The sequence below is a fragment of the Aythya ferina genome (genome assembly GCF_964211825.1).
Source record: "Aythya ferina genome assembly, chromosome: 5".
Classification (NCBI taxonomy): Eukaryota; Metazoa; Chordata; class Aves; order Anseriformes; family Anatidae; genus Aythya; species Aythya ferina.
Genome location: NC_140301.1, coordinates 20245499 through 20253494, shown reverse-complemented (window position 1 = coordinate 20253494; position 7996 = coordinate 20245499).

Below are 7996 nucleotides of genomic sequence, written 5' to 3'. Positions count from 1 at the left end.
TCATAGGACTGCACCCTAGCTCACAGTTCTGTCTTGGATTCAGCCCTACCACATCCATGCAATGGGATTGCAGAGCAGGGGACTAAAAATAAAGCAATCAGCTTTTCCCAAATCAAGGAAAGAGACTGCAGGTGAGGGCCAACAGTGGGAGCCAAGTACAAGGGGAAATAAAACATTTAAAGAAAGAGAAATCAAAATAACTTTCTGTATTGATATTTGTTTTTAAACTAACGACATAATTATCCTGTTGCAAGCCTTGGCTGCAGAGAAAAACATGTTGTTGGGAGCTAATTAAAGAATTAGCCAGTGTTTAGCTTCTCATAGATAAAGGAGCATAAGCTTTGAAACAGAAGTGTTTGCAGTGAGCTTTTGAAAACTCTCTGAAGACAGCTGAGCTTAAGTCTGTTAAGCCTGTTCCCTCTCCTATTAAATGTCTGTTCAGACATCTTATTTTTTTTCTTCCTTTCTTTTTTTCTTTCATATGAGAGAAGCCACTGGTATGTCTTAAGAACAGACATTTCCTCCCTCATTTAGAGCACTGCTATGCATGGAGTGATGCTATACCTCACAGGGATGAACACAGAGCACCCAGTGAACCATTAGAAAGGTGGGACAAGTGTCAGCTTGCGTGATGTACAGTGTTTAGTAAATAAAAAGCAATCCACAGTCACTGCTTGCCGCAACACTAAGCTGAGGTTACAGTCTGACCAGACCTGGTGGCCTTTTGCAGACGCAGTCACCCCACGTGTCCTGCCTGGTTTGGCACTATGTCCCTGGCTGAGACAAACTCTGGCTGCTATCAAGGATGCCCATGCCCTTTTAAGATGATGACCAACCTCTTGGTCATGTGTAGGTTGATCGTTAATCCAGGTTTCCCTGCCTGTGAACTCCTTTTCCTTGCTGGGATATCTTATATCTGTGAAAATGAAAACTGTGCTTATTATGTGAGTGGACAATCTGAATGGTTTCCAGCTGCTGGTGCTTTTCTGACAAGGCTGCTGGACAGCTGGTGAGCTTGGCTGCATCCCCAGCACGTGTACATCAGGTGCAATGCTGCATGCAGTGCACCCATGTTTAATAATAATAAGGGAAATAAAAATAAAAAGTGGTCCTCCCACAGATGCCCTCAGTGCAGCCCCAGCTCTACACACAAGGGTCCTACAAAATGCCGTGACAGCCCACCACACTGGATTTTAAACACAGAAGGGCAAACAGCAAGGATGTTGCCACTTCATCCCCTCGGTATACTGCATATAATTATCTTGTATAAAAACAGTCTGCTCTGCACGTGGACTACCCACCTAGGCAGTGTGCTTAAATGCAGCGTGGGAGCTCCAATTCTTGCCATGCTTCAAGGAGCCAGTTTTTCTCCTTGCCGGAAAAATGTCTCTAATTCCTTTTTTCTTTTTACTTTTCTGGAAATGCCCTTGATTCAAGTTCAAGGAGGAAACCAAACCTTGATTGCTTTCTCTTTAGCTCCCATGAATGCAACGTGTATTGAGATAACATAAAATGTGAATAATATTCTCTCCTTTGGAGTAAAAAACAACACCTTTGGTGATTTGCACATCATTAGAAATAGCACAATTATCAGTCCAATATGATGCCTTTTTTTTTTCCTTTCAGCCTAAATATGGAACCATTATGCAGTTTTCCTGGATCTCAAAAGTTTTTAAGCTTCTTTGCAGCTTTGCACTCTGATGGTCCTTTCTCATCAGTGCCACGAGGTCAGGTCAGACACCTTGCTGACAGTTTTCCTGAGCAGGACAGGGGAAGCATGCCATCCCACTGCCACATTCTTCTGAAGCGAACAGCCCTGAGATGCCAGGTATGAGCACTAAAATCTTTGGAAAGAGGACTTCAGAGGTGTATTTTCCAGAGCTGTAGGGTCCAGCACAGGCAGCCTCCTGTAAAAGAGACCAGGGCTGTGCTTTGCACCAGAGACATTTGGTGAGCAATGAGCGGCAGCTGAGTTAAATCCACAGACTGCAACCAAGTGGACATAGCACCCATTTTATTTCCCAGTTTGCTCCTAGGCGACAGGCAGTAATGCCATGCTGTAAAACAGCTGGCAGAGAACTGGGCAGGAGGGTGAAACACAGCTGGGAAGGCCTAGAAGCACTACTGTGTCTTATTGCAGCACTGCACACCAGCTCACCCCTGGTCCCTCGTGAGAACAGCTCTAGTAAGTTTTAGTTACATCCTGAGCAGATGCTATGCTTCTGTATTTTTCTAACTGCCTCGCCTTTGGTTTACCTAAGGAAAAGAAAAAAAAAAAAAAAAAAAGACTACAAAGATGTGCCTTTCTGGAGCAGTAAATGCTTTTAGCTATAGATCAGTTCCTATGTCAGCCCTGGCAGAGGGAATTAATCCCTTCTGTGCACTGAAAATGTAGCATATTTTTCTTCTAGTAGCAGTAGCAAGGCAAAGAACCAGGAAGGTTATGTGAGCCATAACAAAGGCTTGATGGAAAAATTACTACTGTCTAAATTATTCTTCTTTCAAAAAATGTGCTCTGTGGTTTTATTTTGCAGTCCTTTTAGGAAAAAGAACTGCTTATTATTATCAACATTAGTTGCTAGCAGAGGAGCGACTTTCAGTTTTCTCAAATTAATTCCCCCTGGAAATCACGCTTCCCTCTGGCTGCACAGAGAAACAAACACTCGCTCACACACGCACATGCACACACAGCCCTCTGAGACTGGCGGAGCCTTGGATGCTTTCATCTTCCCACTTCCCCCAAGCAGTGGCTGCTGAGTCTCTGTTACAGCACCATGGAGATGTGGCTGGCTCCTTGTGCTGATATTAGAGCAAGCAAGAGGGAACAATGACAGCAATGTCATCTTTCATAAACTTTAAGAGCTCAGCATCCTCTGCCAGGGAAGGATCCACAAGCTCTCCGCCAGGAGGACAGCTCGACATACTTGGGGCTTGGCTTCAGTAGCAGCTTTTCTCCACTGCAAAAGCCAGTTCATGGCTACAGCAGGCAGCTGGCTGCAGGGACAGCATCACTCTGCTGCAAAGGGAGGAAGGAAGTGAAAATAAAATTGAAAAAAAAAACAGATTTTTGTCATAAGAAGATAGGACATGAATCCCAGAGGGATGTTGGCCTCTTCTGTGAGAGGTGTGAAGTGTCTGCCTACACAGACTGGTACACAAGGAGAATTTTCCTCACCCAATAAGGCACTCATGGGAACCAGCGATGCTGCTGCCGCCCCACACAGTGCATGCAGGGTGCAGGATGTGTCTGTGCTCACAGGCAGAAATTTGGGGGGGGCTGCTAGACATGTGAGTGACTGACCTGCACCCAGAAGTGAGATCCCACTCCTCTGACTGCAAGGAATGCAGTAAAAGAGAAAACAAACTGGCCTCTGCCAGTTTCCATGGCCAGCAGCATGGGTGAACTTTCCCCAGCTGCCCCAGGCTCTCCCACAACCCTAGGATGACTTTCCCAGCCAGGGCACATTGGTAGAGGGTGGCTCAGTGCTGGTAGCTGCTGTTCCCAGGGTGCTGGGCAATCTTCTCCATCATGCTAGGGAGCCCATGTTATTAATTCTTGCATGTTAGTTAATTCTTGCATCTGCCCTCACCTATTGCTGTCATATGTCCCATTAACGGACAAGCACAACCAAACCAGCCTGTCACAGCACTACCACTAGCACTATAGGGCAAAGGCAGGGGGCTCAAGCGGTTCCTCCAAGTGCTTTTGAAGAGTGCTGTCCCCTCAACTGCTTATTTGCTAGTTGAGGAGCTGCAGGTTTCTGAGCTGAGATTCCTCAGGGGTGCAGGCAGCATCACAGACTTTGACAGATCATGCAGCAGCAATGTTTCATAGCTCATGGGGCATAAGAGACCAGTCCACTATTCTGGAAGTAAGTTATTAAATAGTAAGAGTAACATCAGAGGGGCAAGGCTTGTAAGGTGGGATAGTGATTTTTATTTATCAAAGTGACACAGTTGGGAAAAAAGGGGACATGTTCAGGTCCAAAAGCCTGTTTAAATACATTGGCTCTGTTGTTTGGAGATCTTTCTCCCCCAAGTGCTCTAGTTTAGAGCTCAGTTCTGGTTTTGCTGCTCTGATGTGTTACAGCACAAGACTCTCAACAGGTACGAGCTGAGAAACTGTTAAAATTAAAGGAACTAAGAATGGCTGTGTGCAATCACAAGTGATATTCAGAGCTCTGTTAGCTCAGACTAATCCGTTCTGCCTGGTCTTTCTCAACCATCTTCTCACGAGCCACCCATACAGCAAGCCAGCCAGATCACCCCTTGCCCCAAACCCAGGGACGGGGTAGCTACGCTCTCACCTGCCTTCCTTCCTGGTAAATCAGTCTCTGAGCTGTTGGCCAAGACTGGAGAACCACAATATGCCTCCTCCTGCAGGAGAAGATTTACCCCGTAGGACATCCAATGAGCAGAAGAGCATGCTGGCACTGGATGGGTTTGTCACCCAGCTTGCTGTTGGGACACCCCTTCACCCCTTCTAGCATCTCCAGCATTGCTTAAAATAAGCAGACACATAAGCAGACTCTTTTCTGATAGACAGGAAAAAAGTTTCTATTTGTGCTTTGTGATGGGAGTTTTTCTAACTCCCTGAAGAGGAAATATTCCACAGAGATAAAAGTACATGGGAAAGCAGAAACCATTTTATTAATTCCTCTTCCACTATCATACTGCTTTGTAATTTTCACTGCAGCCTCCCATGCAAGATGCATTCTCAGGAGGCATGGGAATTCTCCGTGCAAGTATATTTAGCCATATCCCTTTGGGTAGGTGGGGGAGGAAAGAGACCCCTAAATAGCTGTAAGATAACAATTTACTATAAACATATTCGTTTGGTCCAAGTTCAGAGAAAAGACAACGAAGTCCTTGGCAGCTGGATGGCCAAGGGCCAGCTTCATCAAGTAAAGAGCAAGCTCAGAAGAGAAACCCCTCTGCTTTACCCAGGTCATCTCCATATGCTTTAAGTACTCCTCAGTGGAAGTGAAACATTTAAAGGAAGTGACAAGTTTTCTTCAATTCTCTCCCCTCTTTAGCAAAATAAATAAATAAGTCAAAACCAAGCTCTCCACCAAAGAAAGCCTGCTTTTACTTGGGGTGTGTGAAGTCCCACCTTCCACGATATTGCAAAGGCACCAGAAAAGTCCACCACACTTGAACAGTTGAGTGAAGATGTCTTGGCTTTCACTCAACTGCAACACCAGTGGAAGTGGTGAAAAGGCTCCCCCATGGCTGCAGGAGAAAACTGTGGGATTCCACCTGAAGAAGTAGTAGGGAGAATAAAACCTATCAGCTGACAGGAGAATAAAACCTATCATACGACAAATGAACCATGAGAATGTTGTCTTGTTCAACAGGACTGTGAAAACAAATAGGCATTTCAAGAATAGGGTCACTAGAGCAAGGTAAATAACTTCAGAATAGCAGGCAGTGACCAAGGGAATGTACCAAACTGATTGTAGCAAATGGAGCTCTGCCTTATCAGCTGGGGACAGTGGCAGCTCTGTGCAGTGTCACCATGCTTCACCCAGCTACATGCCACCACCTGTGCCCACCACAACCCTGGCCACAGTAAGACAAGACCAAAAAGATTTACACAGGACCACATTTAACACAACCCAGTGTTTATTGACTCCTGCCACCTTTTTTTTTTTTTTTTTTTTTTTAAAAGAGTAACAGGAACACAAAATGTGATGCATGATAAAATACTACTACAGGTTTCCATATCAATCCAATGCAAAGTGCCAGCATTGTTGACCAGCATACAACCTGACAAGAGAAGATGTAGTTATAACTCACTCTCAGATATCTGCTGGGAGTACATCACAGTCAAAATAAAACTAGTTATTTGCCTGCAAATAGATACATTTTCTTCTAGATGCAAGTGGTGTTAGAGCCAGCTATTTTGCAACAACAAATATATATATTATATATAATATTCCAACAATTTTAAAAAAACTCAATAGTAAAGGACTAGAACTGTTTAAAGAGAGATAGGGCAGAAAACAGAGTGAATCTTTTTAAAAACTACTTTGTTGAGGCCATTCATCACAGAACCATAAGTAATCTAGAGAAAATGAGATTAGAGACTACCGTGCCCAAAAGGCCAGCAAGTTTGGTTATAGGTTTAATACAAATAGTCTCTTGATTTTTAAGTACTGTCTCCTGGCCTTTTTCCTCACTGCACAACAAACCCCACCTGTTGGAAATTGTGGCTTGGTGGCTTCGTGTATTTTCCACAGCTCCTTAGTTTGAATGCATTTGGAAAGGCAACCATAGTTCTTAAAGAGCCACGAGAAATTCAAATGTCATGGACATGACATGTAACATCTTACAAGATAGGAATGTTGAAGGCACATTACCAAAAGGACTAGAAATTAAATGCCTTAGAGGAAAATACTCTTTCACAACTGGATGACAAGTGCTGTTTAACCACAGATGTTTCAGCCACCTCACCATGAAGACAAAACCCAAAGGAAAGAGCCTCCTTGAAATACCCTCTGTACCACAGCACGCTGCTGCTGGCCCCACAATTCTCCAGGCAATTACATTCTTGCAGAGCAGTTTGCAACAATTTCAGAGACAGGTAAGAGAAATCTACCTAAAAAACATCACAACTGGATTCCTACATGACCAACTCCCTACCACCACCACCACCCAGTTAAGCATCTTCAAGGACATCGTGCTACTGATCTGGAAATGGGGCAGAGGTCTGGAATGGAGGACAGGAACTGGTTTCAGAGCTCTGTGCCTTCAACTTTTTCCGTGTCATTATACATGTTAAATATAAAGGCAATGCTCTCTGCCATGGGATAATTATTTTCTCTCCTCTATCTAGGCCAGGAAGACATAGGCTAATAATGAAAACATGTAATTTATTTACAATAAATGCACCTATACTGTTCCATCCTCCATCCACTACACACACTGCTGCCCACTGCTGAAGACAGATGGTAGCTACAGTGGTAACCAAAGTACCTTTCTTTCTCAAACTTCATACAAGTCCCCTCCCCTTCTGACCCATCATTTTTCCATTGTTCTAGGCTCCAATGAAATTTTTGTTAACATCTCTTTATAGTGCACTGTTTTAAAGTTTCTAAATACAAAGCAAGACTTGCTTTGCTCTGTTTTAGCTGTCTTTGCCCCCTTTAAAATCATACAGGTGCTTAAAACTTATGTGCCATTATTAATTTTGCATAGTAATACAACAGGCAGGGATTTTTTTTTCTCCTGCCTTTTGAATAGTAACTCCCTGACTGCCCCTGTCAGAGAATTTGACTCCTACCATCTTTCAGAGGGCTACCTCTCACTTTTGGGGAAGAGACCTAACTTTCTCCACAACACAAACATTGCAGAATGAGAGTTTCAAGTTATGGTCAAATTTCCTTCAAGTCTATGATGTGTTATTTAGTTGCAAGCATAGCAGAATACCTTTTCAACATTAAAGAACATTTATTAAACTATGTCTTTTTCTAGTCTTGAGTTATAAGAGTGTTTGTCACAAGTTCCCTCATATTCCTCTCTTAAGGTGCACAGTGGTCAGGCTGAATGAAGTCCAGTCCATACAACTACAGCTGGATCTCTGGGAGAAGCCAGAGAGGATGAGGAGTTTCTTAGCACTACTGTATTTACATTCAAAATTCAAGAACAGGTTGAAGGATGTCCAGCTTCTTCTAAGACAGAACTGCTTAAGAAATACTCCATTTCTATTACTTTTTTTTTTTTTTTTTTAATGTCCAGGAATTTATTTCTTTTCTGTCCTATGTAGCTGTTACCCTTCTGTCAGTACAGGTTAATAGCAGCCATTGCATGCTTACTGCTCATTCCCTAGCTGAGGTGCAACAGACTCAGGCCCATTACCAGCACGGTGTGGTGGACTGGTTCAGGGACTGGCAGCTTGGGCAGACCACCTCTGCCACCGTGGGCAGTTGGCACAAAAATAGAGGACACCAAAGAAGGGATCTGGAATAGTAGGGCCTGATGTACACTGACAACC